Source organism: Sminthopsis crassicaudata, chromosome 1 (assembly GCF_048593235.1).
Source record: "Sminthopsis crassicaudata isolate SCR6 chromosome 1, ASM4859323v1, whole genome shotgun sequence".
NCBI lineage: Eukaryota > Metazoa > Chordata > Mammalia > Dasyuromorphia > Dasyuridae > Sminthopsis > Sminthopsis crassicaudata.
In genome coordinates this window covers 110,191,685-110,200,311 of record NC_133617.1, presented here as the reverse complement: position 1 = coordinate 110,200,311, position 8,627 = coordinate 110,191,685, and the positions used below count along the sequence as shown (strand labels likewise).

The following is an 8,627-nucleotide window of genomic DNA, read 5'->3' as shown; positions in this document are numbered from 1 at the left end:
GAAAGTGACATTAGAAAGCATCAAGTCCAAACCCCATCTTTTTACAATTTTAAACCACTAAACGATTGAGGTGGATTGACTTTTAATAACTAAAACAACTTCACAGCAAAAAATACAGACACATAGAAAGGAGGGTGGCACAAGGTCAGGAAATTCTACCTCTAACACTTGCAGGCTTTGTTATCATCCATTTCCCTTCCCCTTCCTCTCTACTGAATTAAATTCTTTTCAATCTGGCTTTAAATTGGCTCAATCCTTATTCCTCTTGCCCTTGGTGATCTAATCTACAAGTAATCTTTCTTCAATACCCTACTAATAGAATTGTTATTGTATTATGGTCAGGAAAGGATATATTTTAATATTTATACTTTTCTGCATTGGCTTAAGAGGATTTTTTTTTTTTTTTTGCTAACGTTCTCTAGCTCTGAATTAAAATAAATTCATTTTCTATGATATCTTTCAGTAAAATGTAGTTTTTCTCTTTGTCTCTTTTAATTGTTAATTTAATTAATTTTAATTAATTTTCTCTTGCCTGGTCAGGCTTTTTTAGTTCAGCTGAGGCATAATAGATTTTGCTCTAACCGATTATTTTAAGCACTACTTTTGAGTGAGTTTTTAATATTATCTGCTTTCAAATACATTCTTCTATCCTCTTTTATTTTCTGGATGTTTTTCACACTTACATTCATAATTATATAATAATCCTCTCTCACCCGTTCCTTGTTGAGATGAATGTGTATATGTTTGTGTATTCTACATTCCTTGGATCAGATTGCATTAAAGTGAAGTTCAAACCTACTCCCCTGGCTCATTCTTCATTAATATTTTCTGCTTGCATACTCTAATTATGTGAAATCATAAGTGTCCCTGTTCTGTCTCCTTGTTTTAACTCTGTTGTATCTTTCCCTGCCCCCTTCCTTTTCCTTATTCTTTTAGGAACAAAACAACAAAATCATTGCCAGATCTCTCTTACTTGATTCTTTCCATGCCTCCTGATAAGATGAGGGTCCTGAAGGGATACTTGGTATCATTCTTCTCTCAAAATGTAAATGATTCATCCTTATAAAGTCTTTTCCAATTATTCTTTTGTGTTTACCTTTTTATGTTTTTCTTGACTCCTGTGTCTGTATTTCAGAGTTTTATCATCATGGAGAATTCTTAGAAATTCCTTATTTCGTCAGAGATCCATTTCTTCTACATAGAATTACATTCTATGTTGTTAGATAAATTATTCTTAGTTATAGGCCTATATCTTGTTTTTTTAGTTTTTAACCCTTTATAGTTGAAGCTGCTAAATCTTGTATGCTTCTATTTCCTTTTTTTTTTTTTTTTTTTTTTTTTTTTTGGTTGCTTGCAATATTTTTCTGTGACACAAGATCTGAGAGATATTGTACATAATGTTCCTGGGATTTTTCATTTTGCAGTTTCTTTCAAGAGGTATCCAACAGATTCCTTTCTATTTCAACTTTTCCCTCTGGTTCCAAGGTTTGGGAGTTTTACTTGATATATGATATTCAGGCTTTCTGTTGTTATGGTTTCAGGTACTCCAATGATTCTTAAATAACTAGCATTAGTTATTAATATTTGCAGAACATTTTACCTATGTTATCTCTTTGGCCCCCATAACAACCTATGAGGTAGAATCCTATTTGGGGGGTGAGGCTATAAAGTGACTTTCTCAGGATCACACAGTTGATAATTATCAAAGATAGAATTTGAACTCAGATCTTCTTGATTCCTGGATAGTGCCAACTGGTGCAGTAGAAAGAGTGCTGGGCATGGAATCTTTATGAATTCAAATCCAATCTAAGACCTTTACTAATTGGGTGATCTTGGACAATTCACTTAATCCAGATTGCTTTCATTTCCTCATCTGTAAAGTGAGCTGAAGAAGGAACCATTCCAGTATCTTTACAAAGAAGACCTCAAATGGAATGACAAAAAGTTAGACACAACTGAAATTATTCCACAACAATTTCCTGACTGCAAATTCTGGCATGGTGCCAGCCTTGATTAGGTTTCTAGGTCAGTTGTTTTTGATATGTCCCATTTTCTTTTATTTTGAAACAAAATCATTCTTTGCATTTGTTTTAATAGTTCTTGTTGCTTCACACTGTCTTTAACTTCCATTTGGATCATTCTGTTTTTAGGGAATCTGTAACTTTGGTAATGTTTTTTACTTCTTGTGCAAGATTATTAATTGGATTTTTTTTTTTTTTGCCAAGTCTTTCCTCCTTAGCTCTTTGTTTTTCTAATTCTTTTCTGTAGTACTGTCATTTTTCTTATATCTTGCTTCATTTCTTCCATGAATTCCAGTTGTTCTTGTGTATACACCCTTCTTTGAAGTTTTTCTTCTAGTTATTTGTGAAGTATTCTCCTGGATTTGTATCTTGAGAATCCATGGCTGGCATGATAATAGGGATATTTTTTTTTGGTTTGTTTTATTTATTCATGCCTCCAACCTTTCTTCTCTGATTGGGACTTTAAGTTAAGCTATGTCCTTTTATGTTTTCTGGCCCACTTTATCTGGTGTCAATTTGCTGGGGTCAGAGCTAAAGAATTCCAAATCTGTTCTGCTCCCAGTATTTGACTCTTGAGACTCCCATCCCTCTTGGTTTAGAATGGCAGAGTTATAGCCCTTGTTCTATTCCTGGCTCCAAGATCTCTTCTCTGAGTTAGAAACTATACCTTTCTTCTCCCAGGGTTAGAGTGTTAATTTTGTAGCCCCTTTATGTTCCAGGGATCTGTCTTTGAGACTCCCCTCCCCCAATGACATTCCCCTGCTATGGATAATTAAGGATTAGATTGAACATTACTTCCATAGCCCTAATCTTTGTTTGGAAGCTGAGTCCAAGTTCCCAACTCCAGGGTTAGTATCACAGTGCTGTCTGGAGAAGTGTGTGAGAGCCAGATGGATTGTTAAACTTTCATTGTGAGCATTTACACTTTGGAGATTGGTAAGTGCTAAAAATAAGGAACTGGTTTATCATTTGGTTGGTTTCTAGGCTTTAGTGATGGAGAAAATGTTAATACAGCAGATTACATTTAAAAGTATGTCGTGTATATGGTTTGCTTTTTTCCTAGAGAACTAGTTAGATATTTACCAGCATACCTACCCCTGGAGACAGCCAAAGAAAATGCTTGGAATCAGATGATGGAATGTCTTGTTTGAGGAATGGTAAGGAACTATCACTGAATCTCTACTCCACTATGACAGTAATGTTAGAAGACTGAAAAAGTAGGAAGGGATCAAGTTATGAAGGGCTTTGAAAGCCAAACAGAGGATTTTATATTTGGTACTAGACATGAAAGAGCCCTTAGAGTTTATTGGGTAGGAAAGTGACATGGTCAGATTGGTATTTAGGAAGCCTATTTTGGCAGCTAAGTGGAATATGGACTAAAGTGGGAAGAGACCTGTGGAAGGGAAATCAACCAACAGGTTAATGCAATAGTCCAGGGGAGCCATCTGCAAGATGCAACAAAGACAAAATTGATTTGAGAATCATCAGCAGAGTTGATAACTAATCTTTGGGAGCAAAGATCATCTAGAGAAATAATATAGAGAAAAGGGACCAGAAGAGAACACCGAGTTCATGAGACATGACCTGGATGAAAGTCCAGCAGAGGAGATTGAGGGGGTGATCCATAGGAGAATCAGAATAGTGTCATTGAAACCTAGAAAGAAAAGGGTATTGAGGAGAAGAGGAGGATCAATAGTGTCAAAATTGGGATTGGGAATGATGCTGGAGAAGGTGGGATGAAATGTGATCAGTTGTGTAGGTGGAAGTGTTTGCTATGGTAAAGAAAAGGGCCACCTTATTTGAGGCAGATACATTTAGGTGGGTATAATCATAAGAGGACAGATATATGGGATATGTGGATTTAGGAGGAGAAAAGAAGCTCTTGGCAAATGATCTCAATTTTTTTTTCAATGAAATATGAGGCTAGGTCTTCCAACTAAAATGTAGGGTAAGGAGTTTCTGTGAGAGGTTTGAGTAAAAAGATGAAAAACAGACATTTGGAACATACTCTATGGGGAATGGGATGGCCCAGTTGAAAGAATATAAATTTGTGGTAATTTTGTGATTTATTTCCAGTTCCACACAGTAGTACATGAATAGAAGTAGGCTAATGATGGAAATTAGGGGTTGGCAAGGCATGATTACTCACAGGAAAAAAAAAGTATATGATTCAAAAGTAGAGAATAATTTGAAGTTGAGTTAAGTTCAGCAAGAGGTTGAGAAAGGGGAGGGAGAGTGAAGATAATGTAGCCAGTGAAGGAATGAGGGCCAGGAAAAGAACTGGAGAAAGGGAATGGAAGTAATGGTGAGCATGAACGGTAAGGTTAGGCATTGTAAGGCATAGGAAAAATGCAATGATAAAAAATTATGAGAAAGGGATATTTTGGAGTTTGTAAATCCGGAAGTGGAATTTCAATTCCATGATCATAGCAAGGGTATGGCCAACTCTATAAGTAGCTGAACTAGAGTAGAAAAGTTAAGTCATAGAAATTGAGTTAAGCTGTGGAACTGGAAGTTAGAATATTTGAATAAAAAATATGAAGCATTTAAATAAAAAAACAGTTCAGCAAGTTATAAATTCATTTAAAAGGTGGATTGCCTTTAGTGTTTAGCACTATAGTTCTGACTTCTGCAAGAATTGGGGTAGTTATCTCTTGTATCTCTTCTTTGGGACTATCTTAGTAGTTATAATTTCACAGAATTGTTTCTATTGTTTTTTCATTATTGTAGTCATTATATACATTATTTTCCTGGTTTTATTGCCTTTTGCATCAATTCAGAAATCTCATGCTTATCTGTATTCATTATATTCAAAATTTCTTACAATGCAATAATATTGTTACATTACTGTACTACAACTTGTTTATTCTCAAACTGGTAAGCATTTTATTTCTAGCGCTTTACTATTTTGAAAAGTGCTGCTGAGTCTTTTGGTTTACAAATGGCCTCTTTAAATTTAAATTTTTTTTTATTAGCAACCTAACATGGAAATGACTTTTCCCTACACAAGAAAAAAAAATCCTGAAACACAGAAAGAGAATTGAATATGAAACTGAATCTTCACTACGTTCAGCTTGATTTTTTTTTATATTTCCAATTTAACACAGTAATTCCAAAATTCCCCTTTTGCATTTTCTTAATTTCTTTTTGTTCTTTTCTGCTTAATTTTTAGTAGTTCATTGATGATCATTTCCTTTTCCTCCTTTAATATTACCATCACTTCCAAATCCTCCTTAATGTCTCCCAAAAATGTGTTCTTATGAAACAAGCATAATTTCATAAAGCAGGCTTTCACATTGGTCATGTCTGAAAATGTATGTATGCTTCATTCTGGCCTGCTAGTCCATCACCTTATTTCCAAGAGGTGAAAAATATATCTTTTGGAATCATGAACACTGCATGAATCAGAGTTCATAAGTCTTTCATGATTGCTTTCCTTTACACTGTCAAGTTATGTAATTGTTGTTCTGGTTCTGCTCACATCATTTTGCATCAGTTCATACAATCCCTTTCAAATTTCTTTGAATTCATCTTTTTATTCAATTTTATGAGAGAAATTTTTTTATTCATATAATTTGTTTACTTATTTCCCTTTGTTTCTATTTCATGGCTACAAAAGTGCTGCGATAAATATTTTTGTACATTTGCCCTTTCCCAAGGATCTTTTTGGAGTGTATGATTAATACAGTAAAGGTATCCCTGAGGTCAAAGGTATGCACAGTTTGGGGATTTTTAATTTATAGCTACAAATTGCTTTCTAATTCCATCAACAGTACATTAGTCCAGAGGCTCCTAAGTGGCATAGTAATATATTCCCCATTTCATAATGCAAACTTTTGATATCAAGAACTTGCTTCTTTTTTTTAAACTAAGAATCTACAGCTTAGAACTGAATTTAAAGGGAAAACTCTTTTAAATGAATGATTATTTTAAGATAGCACATAGAACAAAACAAAACACTCTGCAACAATTATGAATCCATTTTGAAACTCTGGATTTTTTGTACACTAGATTACAATGGCATAGCTCACATTTTCTTGATTATAATCATAACTAAAGGTTTTCCAGCTTTGTAGGACATTACAGGCTTTGTTCTGTATTCTTTGGAATAGCTTTTGAGAAATCAGGATCACCTCTAAGTCAATTAATAGAGTAATATGTTAATTGATGCTGAATAAAGTGAGCAGAATCAGACCAACATTGTATACAGTTAACAAGATAATGTGATCAACTATGAGAGTTTAGCTCTTCTCAGAAATGCAGTGATCCAAGATGACACCAATAGACTTGGTATGGAAAATGCCATCTGCATTCAGAGAGAGAACTATGGATACTGAATGTGGATTGAAGCATAATTTCTTCACATTTTTTCCTTTCTTTGTCGTGATTTTTCCTCTTTTTTTCTGTTTTTCTTTCACAAAATGACTAATATGGAAATATATTAAAAGTGACTGTAATGTATAACCTATATCAGATTGCTTGCTATTCTGAAGAGAGAGGAGGGAGAGGGAAAAAAAATCTTACATAAATAAACATTGAAAACCATCTTTACATGTAACTGGAAAATTAAAATACTATTGAGAAAATAAAGAGTACCATATTAAAAAAATTTTAAAAGCCTAAACCAGGGCAACTAGGTGGCACAGTGGATAGAGCATCAGCCCTGATGTCAGGAGGACTCGAGTTCAAATCTGGTCTCAGACACTTAATACTTCCTAGCTGTGTGACCCTCGGCTAAGTTTTAACCTCAACTGCCTCAGCAAAAAAAGTAAAAGCCTAAACCACCCAACGCATTTGGGTAAAACTAAAAAAATTTTATGATAGAAGGTCCAAAACAGAATTTACATAATCTTTCCCCTAAAACCCTCCCCTAAACACTGATTTCTCCATGTTTGTTGATGGCACCATCACTCACTTTCAAACACTGACATTTGAAAGTTATTTTTCTTATTGCCACATCTAATTCGATTCAGCAATCACTTATTAAGTCACTTTGTACAAGGCATTGGGGATTCTAATGTGAAAAAAGTTCCCATTGAATTTCTGTTTGCAATTTGAGGAGGAACACATCAAGAAGGTTGACATATATATATATATATATATAAAACCTACCATAACATGGAATGATATAAGGGCACAAGAGGGGCCTGGAGAAAACCTTATGAAGAAAAGATCACTTTTAGGTGGTATACATGAAGATAAAAACAAAACTGTTTCTGCTCTCAGGAACAGGGTGCTGGTACTTGCGCATTCTTCAGTGAATCTGAGATCTCAGCAATGTAGATCTTGCTTTCATAACTGAAGGTCATAGCCCACCTGTGCTTTCTCATCCTGCAAGACACTTATCCATGTCTTCTTTCAAAAGCAGTAATAATGGAAGAAAGCAGAAGTGCTAAGAACCAAATTTTTTTTGTATAAACATGACCTTAACTACTCAAAATGTGAGATTTGTACTCAGTGGCCAGTGAAAAGACATTCAACTAAAAAAACTGAACCATATCTCCCATGGATCTAGCATACTTCTCGAGATGTTAACATTTTGTGGGAACCAGTGTGCCATCTAGGATGTCCATTTTTTTTCTCACTACATTAACATGACCAGTCCTCTTCCTTTACTGATCATAAGACTTCCTGGACAATAATCTCTTATGCTTCACAAAGTTTTTTTCTGATGGCTCATCATGCTAGGAAGGTGACTCTGGGTTCTAAATGATCATGCCAGTGAAATTCAAGCTTTAGTAGGTTTTATCAGACCAGAAAGACTCCTGACTCTATCATTGCTATTATTATTACTACATATTATTATTATGAATAATAAAATAACAAAATGGTTCCTGGCAACTCATGAAAAAAGAGAAACATACAAAAGCCTCCCCACCTTCTCTATTCCCTTTGGTTCAACTATAATGTCAGTTCTTCAGAAACTATTGTTTGTTACAAACATATGATATTCCTGGAAGAATATTGATGTTTAAAAATATTGTTTATAGATAAAATGGATTGTCAGGTATGACTTCACATATATAACTGGTATCATTTCTTGCCTTCTTAATGTGTGGGGGAGGAAGCTGGAAGAATGGAGATAATTTGGAACTCAACATTTTAAAAAAATGAATGCAAAAATAAAAGAAAATTTAAATTTAAAAATGTTATTAGATTTTTGGTCCCAGACAGTAAATTAAGATTATCAAAAAGGCTATGCAGTTTTTCAAATTAAATCCAGTCTACTTCTTTCCCCATCTTCAACTCTGGCCCCAAATAACAATTTATCTTCAGCACCTAAGTATAGGCACTAATGGACACATACAATGGGCTGCCATCCAACTGCATGTCACTATCTAGAAAAAAAAAGTAGTTATGTATTGTTAAATTTCTCTTTTTTGAGTTATCAGAGATTTTTGTAAGAAAGCTCAAGAGAAGTGATATCAAACTCAAATAGAAATGGGAACCATTAAACCATAAAGTTCCCTGAGGGCCACATTTGACTTAGAAAACCACAAATTAGTAATATCCATGTTTTACTATATTTTCATTAATTGTATTTAATATTTCTTAATTACATTTTAATCTAGTTCAGGCTGCACTCAGGAATATTGGAGGCCACAT

At 34.2% G+C, this 8,627-nt stretch overlaps 1 protein-coding gene across 1 annotated transcript in view; it reads right to left on the bottom strand.

The window, feature by feature from the left end:
* Window positions 1–447: 447 nt before the first annotated feature.
* Window positions 448–8,627, bottom strand: part of ZHX1 (zinc fingers and homeoboxes 1) — a 52,893-nt gene continuing 44,713 nt past the window's right edge. The window contains exon 4 of the mRNA XM_074266165.1: window positions 448–8,359. The gene's annotated coding sequence lies outside the window, so the exon portion shown is untranslated. The remainder of the gene's footprint in view (window positions 8,360–8,627) is intronic.